This window comes from Ahaetulla prasina, chromosome 3 (assembly GCF_028640845.1).
Source record: "Ahaetulla prasina isolate Xishuangbanna chromosome 3, ASM2864084v1, whole genome shotgun sequence".
In the NCBI taxonomy this organism is placed as follows: domain Eukaryota; kingdom Metazoa; phylum Chordata; class Lepidosauria; order Squamata; family Colubridae; genus Ahaetulla; species Ahaetulla prasina.
Window position 1 is genome coordinate 227,143,780 of NC_080541.1, and position 8,324 is coordinate 227,152,103.

An 8,324-nucleotide genomic window follows, 5' to 3' on the forward strand; every position below is an offset into this window, starting at 1 on the left:
TGGACTCGCCAATTCAACATGCCTTTGTGCGCAAGTAAAAACAGGATTCACAATTTTACAACTTTTACCACGGTATAAAGTCCATGGATCAAACAGACAAGAGTAAAAAACTAGGAGATTCCTTACGCCACTCAAACTGACATTTCTACATTCAGCTAAATTTGGAGCCTACAGATCCATTGAAAAAAGTGACTTATGATGGTTTTTCACACTTGTGACCGTTGCAACATCCCCGTAGCTACATGATTTACGTTCGGATGCTTGACAACTGACTCGCATTTACGACTCACATTGCAGTGTCCCGGGGTCGCGTGATCCCTTTTTGCGACCCTCTTGACAAGGGGAAAATCAGATTCACTTAACAACCATGTGACTAATTTAACAATGACAGTGGTTCACTTGACAAAATGGTAAAATGGGCAAAACTCACTTAATAAATTTCTCGATTTAGTGACAGAAATGTTGGGCTCATTTGTGGTCATACATTGAGGACTACCTGTATGAGAAGGAACCACTGTCTCCACAGTATTGATGGAGATATGGAAGCCATACCTATTAACAAACGGGGGGGAGGGGGGGAGCATCAAGATCTATTCTAAATTGTAGCATAAAAAATAACAGAACAAGTGTGGCCTTACCAAGGCATTATAAAGTGTTAGTGCCACTTTATAATGCCTTGGTAAGGCCACACTTGGAATATTGCATCCAGGTTTGGTCACCACGATGTAAAAAAGATGTTGAGACTCTAGAAAGAGTGCAGAGAAGAGCAACAAAGAGGATTAGGGGACTGGAGGCTAAAACATATGAAGAACGGTTGCAGGAACTCGGTATGCCTAGTTTAATAAAAAGAAGGACTAGGGGAGACATGATAGCTGTGTTCCAATATCTCAGGGGTTGCCACAAAGAAGAGGGAGTCGGGCTGTTCTCCAAAGCACCTGAGGGTAGAACAAGAAGCAATGGGTGGAAACTGATCAAGGAGGGAAGCAACTTAGAACTAAGGAGAAATTTCCTGACAGTTAGAACAATCAATAAGTGGAACAACTTGCCTGCAGAAGTTGTGAATGCTCCAACACTGGAAATTTTTAAGAAAATGTTGGATAACCATCTAACTGAGATGGTGTAGGGTTTCCTGCCTGGGCAGGGGGTTGGACTAGAAGGCCTCCAAGGTCCCTTCCAACTCTGTTGTTATATTATATTATATTATAATTAATCTATGGAACTGCTTGTCTTCCAGGTGCTCCATCTCAAGAGGTTTTCAAGAAAAGCTTGGACAACCATTTGATCGAGATGGTCTGAGGACTCCTGTCTTGGACCGGGGGTTGGACTAGACGACCTCCAAGGTCTCTTCCAGCCCTGGGATTCTGTGATTCTATAATCTCCCGCCTCAGAGATCTCCCTGAGGACCACAAAACATTTCCTCATACAGGTAGTCTTTGACTTAACGTTCAAAGTTACAAGTGCGCTGAAATAAAAGTGACTTATGACCGTTTCTCACACTTACGACCCTTGCAGTATCTCCATGGTCACGTGAACAAAATTTGGGCACTTTCCAATTGACTCATATTTATGACAACTCCAGTATCCCGGGGTCACGCGATCAGCTTTTGTGACTTTCTGGCAAGCATGGGGGAAGCCAGATTCACTTAACAACCAAGTAACTGCAGTGATTCACTTAACAACAGTGGCAAGAAAGGTCATAAAACGGGGCAAAACGCACTTCATAAATGCCTCGCTTAGCAGCAGAAATGTTGGGGTCAATTGTTGTCTTAAGTTGAGGACTATCTGTAAATCCTTCCTTTTCCCTATGGGTTAGTTCAGGGGTCTGCAAACTTGGCTCTTTTAAGACTTGTGGACTTCAACTCCAGTAAAGCTGGCTGAGGAACTCTGGGAGTTGAAGTCCACAAGTCTTAAAAGAGCCAAGTTTGCAGACCCTTGGGTTAGTTAGAACCGAAGAAGGCCCTAAAACGGGACCGAGTTCACTTAACTGTCTCATTTAGCAATGGATTCAGTTGTGGTTGTTAAGTCCCGCTCGACTTACAACAGTTCACTTAGTGACCGTTCAATGTTACAACGATGCTTAAAAAAGCGACTTATGACTGTTCTTCACATATATGACTTTTATAGCATCCCCATGACCATGTCATCAAAATTCAGACGCTTGGACTCACACTTACGATGGTTAAAGTGTCCCAAGGTCACGTGATTCCCTTTTGCGACCTTCCGACAAGCAAAGTCAATGGGAAAGCCAGGTTCACTTAACAACCGTGTCACTAACTTAACAACCGCGGCGATTCACTTAACGACTGTAGCGGGAAAGGTCGCAAAATGGGGCAAAAACTCATGAAACAACTGTCTCGCTTAGCCACGGAAGTTTTGGGGTCAGTTGTGGTCCTAGGTTCAGCACTACCTGTATTTATCACTGTCATTTCTCTACTATACAGCTTATTATTTATTTATTTATTTACTTATTTATTTATTTATTTAAGCAGTCGGCATGAGCTTAAATGGACTCCAGAGGATGGTAGAGGACAGGAAGGCCTGGAGGAACGTTGTCCATGGGGTCGCGATGGGTCGGACACGACTTCGCAACTAACGACAACAACAATTCGCACATGGTGACCGACTCAAGGCGGCTTGCAGAATATAAAACCTCATATAAAAACAATAAAACTAATAAAAGAAGAGTTCACATAATAAATTAATATTTCTCTCTCTCTTTTTTAACTTATATGACAACCATGATTGCTTATTTGTACCCTATGATTATCATTAAGTGTTAAATTGTACCATATGACCATTTGTGTTGTAAATGTTGTACCTTAATGAACGTATCTTTTCTTTTGTGTACACTGAGAGCATATGCACCAAGACAAATTCCTTGTGTGTCCAATCACACTTGGCCAATAAAAAATTCTATTCTTCTTCTTCCATCTTCCTGGTTGGTTTGCATTTTCAAAAAAAGTTTTGCTTAACACTTTTAATTTTCCATGCTAGTTCTTTGTCCATTAAGCTCATTTTGCATTTCGTTAAATCCATTTCGTTCTTTATTTAAAAAAAAATAAATTAATCTAATAAAATCAACGAATCTATCCAACGAATATAGGCATGTTCTACATATCCTTCCAGAACCGTAGGAAGAACAACTACACAACGTCTGAACTATTGGCACCAATGTTTTTGGCACACTTCCTCACCTGTGCTAGGAAAACAGTGGGTTGTGCCTCTCCCAAGTTTTCACTCTGATTCCTGGCAACCAGGACTGTTTTACCCACAATGATTAAGGAGGGAGGATACATGCAACACGCTTTGGGAAATGCAGGAAAAATGCACCTTCAGAAGTAAATTGAGAGTAAGAGGCCAATGTTACGTCCTCGTGGCAAGGAGCTGCTGATTCAGTTCTACAGAGGAATTATTGAGTCTGTCACTTGCACCTCTATAACTGTCTGATTCGGTTCTGCAACCCAACAAGAAAGACACAGACTTCAGAGGATAATTAGAACTGCAGAAAAAACAATGGCTACCAACCTGCCTTCCATTGAGGACCTGTATACTGCACGAATCAAGAAGAGGGCCGTGAAAATATTTGCAGATCCCTCACATCCTGGACATAAACTGTTTCAACTCCTACCCTCAAAACGACGCTATAGAGCACTGCACACCAGAACAACTAGACACAAGAACAGTTTTTTCCCGAAGGCCATCACTCTGCTAAACAAATAATTCCCTCAACACTGTCAAACTATTTACTAAATCTGCACTACTATTAATCTTCTCATAGTTCCCATCACCAATCTCTTTCCACTTATGACTGTATGACTATAACTTGTTGCTGGCAATCCTTATGATTTATATTGATATATTGACCATCAATTGTGTTGTAAATGTTGTACCTTGATGAACGTATCTTTTCTTTTATGTACACTGAGAGCATATGCACCAAGACAAATTCCTTGTGTGTCCAATCACACTTGGCCAATAAAATTCTATTCTATTCTATAAGGAACACCCCATCTTCATTACCAGTAGTCCTCCACTTACGACAGTTCGTTTAGCAACCGTTTGAAGGTACAATGGCACTGAAAAAGGCGACCCATGACCGTTTTTTCACACTTATGACCGTGCAGCATGGTCACATGATCCAAGATTCAGAGGCTTGGCAATATTTTAAGATGGTTGTAGCGCCCAGGGATCATGTCATCCCCTTTGGCGACCTTCTGACAAGCCAAGCCGATGAGGAAGGCAGAGTCACTTAACAGCCGTGTTGCTAACTTAACCTTCTGCAGTGATCCACTTAACGACTGCGGCCAGAAACGTCGTAAAATGGGGCAATGCTCACTTAACCGGTGTTTCGCTGAGCCACAGAAAGTTTGGACTACCTGTATAACATTTTTTCCTTATAATAACAGGCTCGGAAAAGCCTCAACAGGTTTTAAATACAAGAAGTAGTTTCCAAACTGTTTTGCTTAACTGTTTTAAACCCACAGGATTGCTTAGTAATAACCAGCTGGCTCTTGAAGATTGTCGACTGAGGGATGGAGTAATGATGCCCTGAATACATTCAACCAGTAGTAAGGAGAAAAAGGCCCTTGGGGTTCTCAAGAGTTTGGTGCTGGTTGTTTTTTTTTTCTTGTGGACATTTCATTACCCAACTAGGTAACATCATCAGTGTTATAAGGAAATACGATTTGTGAAGTGGAGGAGGAAAACTATGGGGTCCTTGGTGCTCTCTGAGCTGGGTTTTCTTGTAGATGTTTTATTAGCCAACTAGATAACACTATCAGCGCTAGATTAGTACTGATGATATTACCTAGTTGGGACATGAAATGTCACGTTCAGAGAGCACCAGTGACCCCATAATCTTCATCCTCTGCTCTGCAAAACCCACTTCCTTCTAGCACTGAAGATGTTCCCTAGTTGGGTCATGAAACGTCTGCAAAAAAACAGCCAAGCTTAGAGACCATCCTTTCCATAATCCTCAAACCCCTTCCTTCTAGCACTGAAGATGTTCCCTAGTTGGGTCACGAAACGTCTGCAAAAAAACAGCCAAGCTCAGAGAGCACCAAGGACTCCACAGTCCTGTGTTGTTGTCCTCCTCCTCCTTTCCACAAACCCCACTCCCTTCCAACCCTGATGATGTTACCAAGTCTGGCAATGCAACATCTGCAAGAAGAAAAGCAAGCCCAGAGAGCACCAAGAACCTCCCAGTTCAGCCCCGAGCTACAAATATTCTCTTTTAACCAGGCGATCTGGGGGGGACTGACGGACAAAGTTTAAAGAAGAAACAACCTCAAGAGAAACTACTCCCAAGCATAGAGTCTTCAGTCTCTGAGATCAACAAGCATAATTTAAACCACCCATAATTATTTCTAGCTGCCAGAAACTGGAGCCCCACTCAGCTCAATTGCCAGAAAACCACAAGGAAGGAAATTGATCAAAGGTGTATGTGGGGGGGAAGAAGATCCCTCAAAACACAAAAGAGATCCTGAACGCAAGCAAAAGGACACACGTGTCGGGACGCCCTGCTGTGCCCCGTCGTCGTAAACCAGGACACAAACTGGGATTTAACAGTCCCTCCAATGAAACCCAGTAGATAACCCCCACAGCCACCCCACCCTGAGAAAGATTGCTGGGAGGATGCAGCACTGCAGACCTCCCAGGCAGCCTCCCTTCGCCCTCCCCGTTCGCACAACGACAATATCACACTGCCAACGAGTTGCAGCTTTTTTTTTTTTCTTCCTCTCCAGCCAGATGTCAGGATCTCAACAGGAGCCAAGACAAACACACATACACAAATCAGCCCTAGAGGGAGCAATGAATGAATGAACAGGGGTGCAAATAGGGGGACCCCCACCCACCCCCACCCCATATAGGGAAGATTCTCAGATTCTGAATTAAGACTCTCCATCACTAAGCCCCACCCCCCACCCCATAAACCAAGCCCCCCCCTCCATAGATCCAAATATTGGTGGTAGCATTAGCATCAGATCCTGCCCCATATGCTACACAGCTGGGTGGGGGGGGGGAATCTAATGCCATCACCAATGTTTAGATATATAGGGGGTGTCTTGGATGGGGGGAATATCTTAACCCTGAATCTGAGGGTCTCCCTATCTGGGGGAAGGGGTGTCCCTCTGCCTGCCCCCCATTAGTCTAGATGTATGGGGGGGGTGTCTTGGTTTGGGGGAGAATCTTAATCCAGAATCTGAGTGTCTTCCCTACTGGGGGATGTCCCCCTGCCTGCTCCCCCATTAGTTTAGATATATGGGGGTTTTCTTGGTTTGGGAAGTCTTTGGTGGGGAGAATCTTAATCCAAAATCTGAGTCTTCCCTATTGGGGATGTCCCCTGCCTGCTCCCCATTAGTTTAGATATATGGGGAGGGGTTTCCTTGGTGGGGAGAATCTTAACCCAAAATCTGAGTCTTCCCTATGGGGGGGTCCCCCCCGCCTGCTCCCCCATTAGTTTAGATATATGGGGGGGTCTTGGTTGGGGGGAATATCTTAACCCAGAATCTCCCTATGTGGATGGGGGGGATCTCCCCTGCCTGCTCCCCCATTAGTTTAGATATATGGGGGGGTCTTGGTTGGGGAATATCTTAACCCAGAATCTGAGGGTGTCCCTATGTGGGGGAATCTTCCTGCCTGCTCCCCATTAGATATATGGGGAGTCTTGGTTTGGGAGGGTCCTTGGTCCCCCTCCCATAGAATGCCCCCAACCAGACTTCCTTGCAAACAGGGTGTGTCCCTCTCCCCTTTGGGTGGGGGTGGAGACCCTCCTCCCCAGCCCCGCCTGCCAAGGTCCCCTATCACCCCACCCACACTGTGGTTGGGGAGAATCTTAATCCAGAATCTGAGTGTCTTCCCTATTGGGGATGTCCCCCTGCCTGCTCCCCCATTAGTTTAGATATATGGGGGGGGGTTTCCTTGGTTTGGGGAAGTCTTTGGTGGGGGAGAATCTTAATCCAAAATCTGAGTCTTCCCTATTTGGGGGAGCCGTGTTGTCCCCCTACATGCTCCATTAGTTTAGATATATGGGGGTTTCCTTGGTGGGGAGAATCTTACCCCAAAATCTGAGTCTTCCTATTGGGGATGTCCCCTGCCTGCTCCCCATTAGTTTAGATATATGGGGGTCTTGGTTGGGGAATATCTTAACCCAGAATCTCCCTATGTGGATGGGGGATCTCTGCCTGCTCCCCATTAGTTTAGATATATGGGGGTCTTGGTTGGGGAATATCTTAACCCAGAATCTGAGGGTGTCCCTATGTGGGGGAAATCTTCCTGCCTGCTCCCCCATTAGATATATGGGGGGGGGGAGTCTTGGTTTGGGGAGGGGTCCTTGGTCCCCCCCTCCCATAGAATGCCCCCCCAACCAGACTTCCTTGCAAACAGGGGTGTGTCCCTCTCCCCCTTTGGGTGGGGGGGAGGGGGTGGAGACCCTCCCTCCCCAGCCCCGCCTGCCAAGGTCCCCCTATCACCCCCCACCCACACTGTGGTTGGGGGAGGGGTGAACGCAGCGCAGCTAGAGGGCGCCAGGTTGGGGAAGGAGCACTGAGACGGGGGAGGGAGGGGGGCGAGGAAAGGCCCACCCCAATTGAGCCTCGCCTCATGGGCGGGGGGGAGGGGTTGGTAGGAGCAGCGCCCCCATTCATGGAACCCCCCCTTTTTTTTTTCACCTCCCTTCCTAAAGGCTACAGCCCCCATTCATCGCCGCCCCTCCGCCAAAGGGGTTGCAGGAAGGGTGCCCCCCCCTGCCCGGCTAGGCCCCCTCCCCCCCGGAGCGTCCCCGCCTCGCCGTTACCTCAGCAGCCGCCGGCCGCCCCACCGTCCACCCGCCTCACCGGCCTCACACAGACAATATGGCGGCGGCACAAGGCTCGGCCGCCACCGCAGGGCCCCAAAGCGAGGCTGGCCGGAAGCGGAAGCTGCTCGCTTGCCTTCTCGCCTGGCCGCTCTCGCCCTCGGGCTCTATGCTTTCAACCGCCTTCCGCGCTGAATGCTGGGAGATGGAGTTTGGTTGAGAGGCACGGCCTGCCTTATTCTCTCTCTCTCTCTATCGGTCTCTTTTTCTCAATTTCTGTCTCTATTTCCTCTCTTTCTCTCTCCCTTTCCCTCTTTCTTTCTCTTTCTCAATTTCTCTCTCCCTTTCTTTATCGCTCTTTTTCTCAATTTCTCTTTCTATGTGTGTCTCTCTTTCTTTCTTTCTTTCTCTCTCCCTTTTCCTCTTTCTTTCTTTCTCTCTCCCTTTTCCTCTCTTTCTCTCTCCCTTTCCCTCTTTCTTTCTTTCTCTCTCCCTTTTCCTCTCTTTCTCTCTCCCTTTCCCTCTTTCT

General features: G+C 46.6%; 1 protein-coding gene across 1 annotated transcript in view; it reads right to left on the reverse strand.

The window, feature by feature from the left end:
- The window catches only part of CSNK2A1 (casein kinase 2 alpha 1), a 53,345-nt gene extending 45,412 nt beyond the window's left edge, over window positions 1-7,933 (reverse strand). Inside the window, exon 1 of the mRNA XM_058177201.1 lies at window positions 7,796-7,933. The gene's annotated coding sequence lies outside the window, so the exon portion shown is untranslated. The remainder of the gene's footprint in view (window positions 1-7,795) is intronic.
- Between the last annotated feature and the right edge of the window lie 391 nt (window positions 7,934-8,324).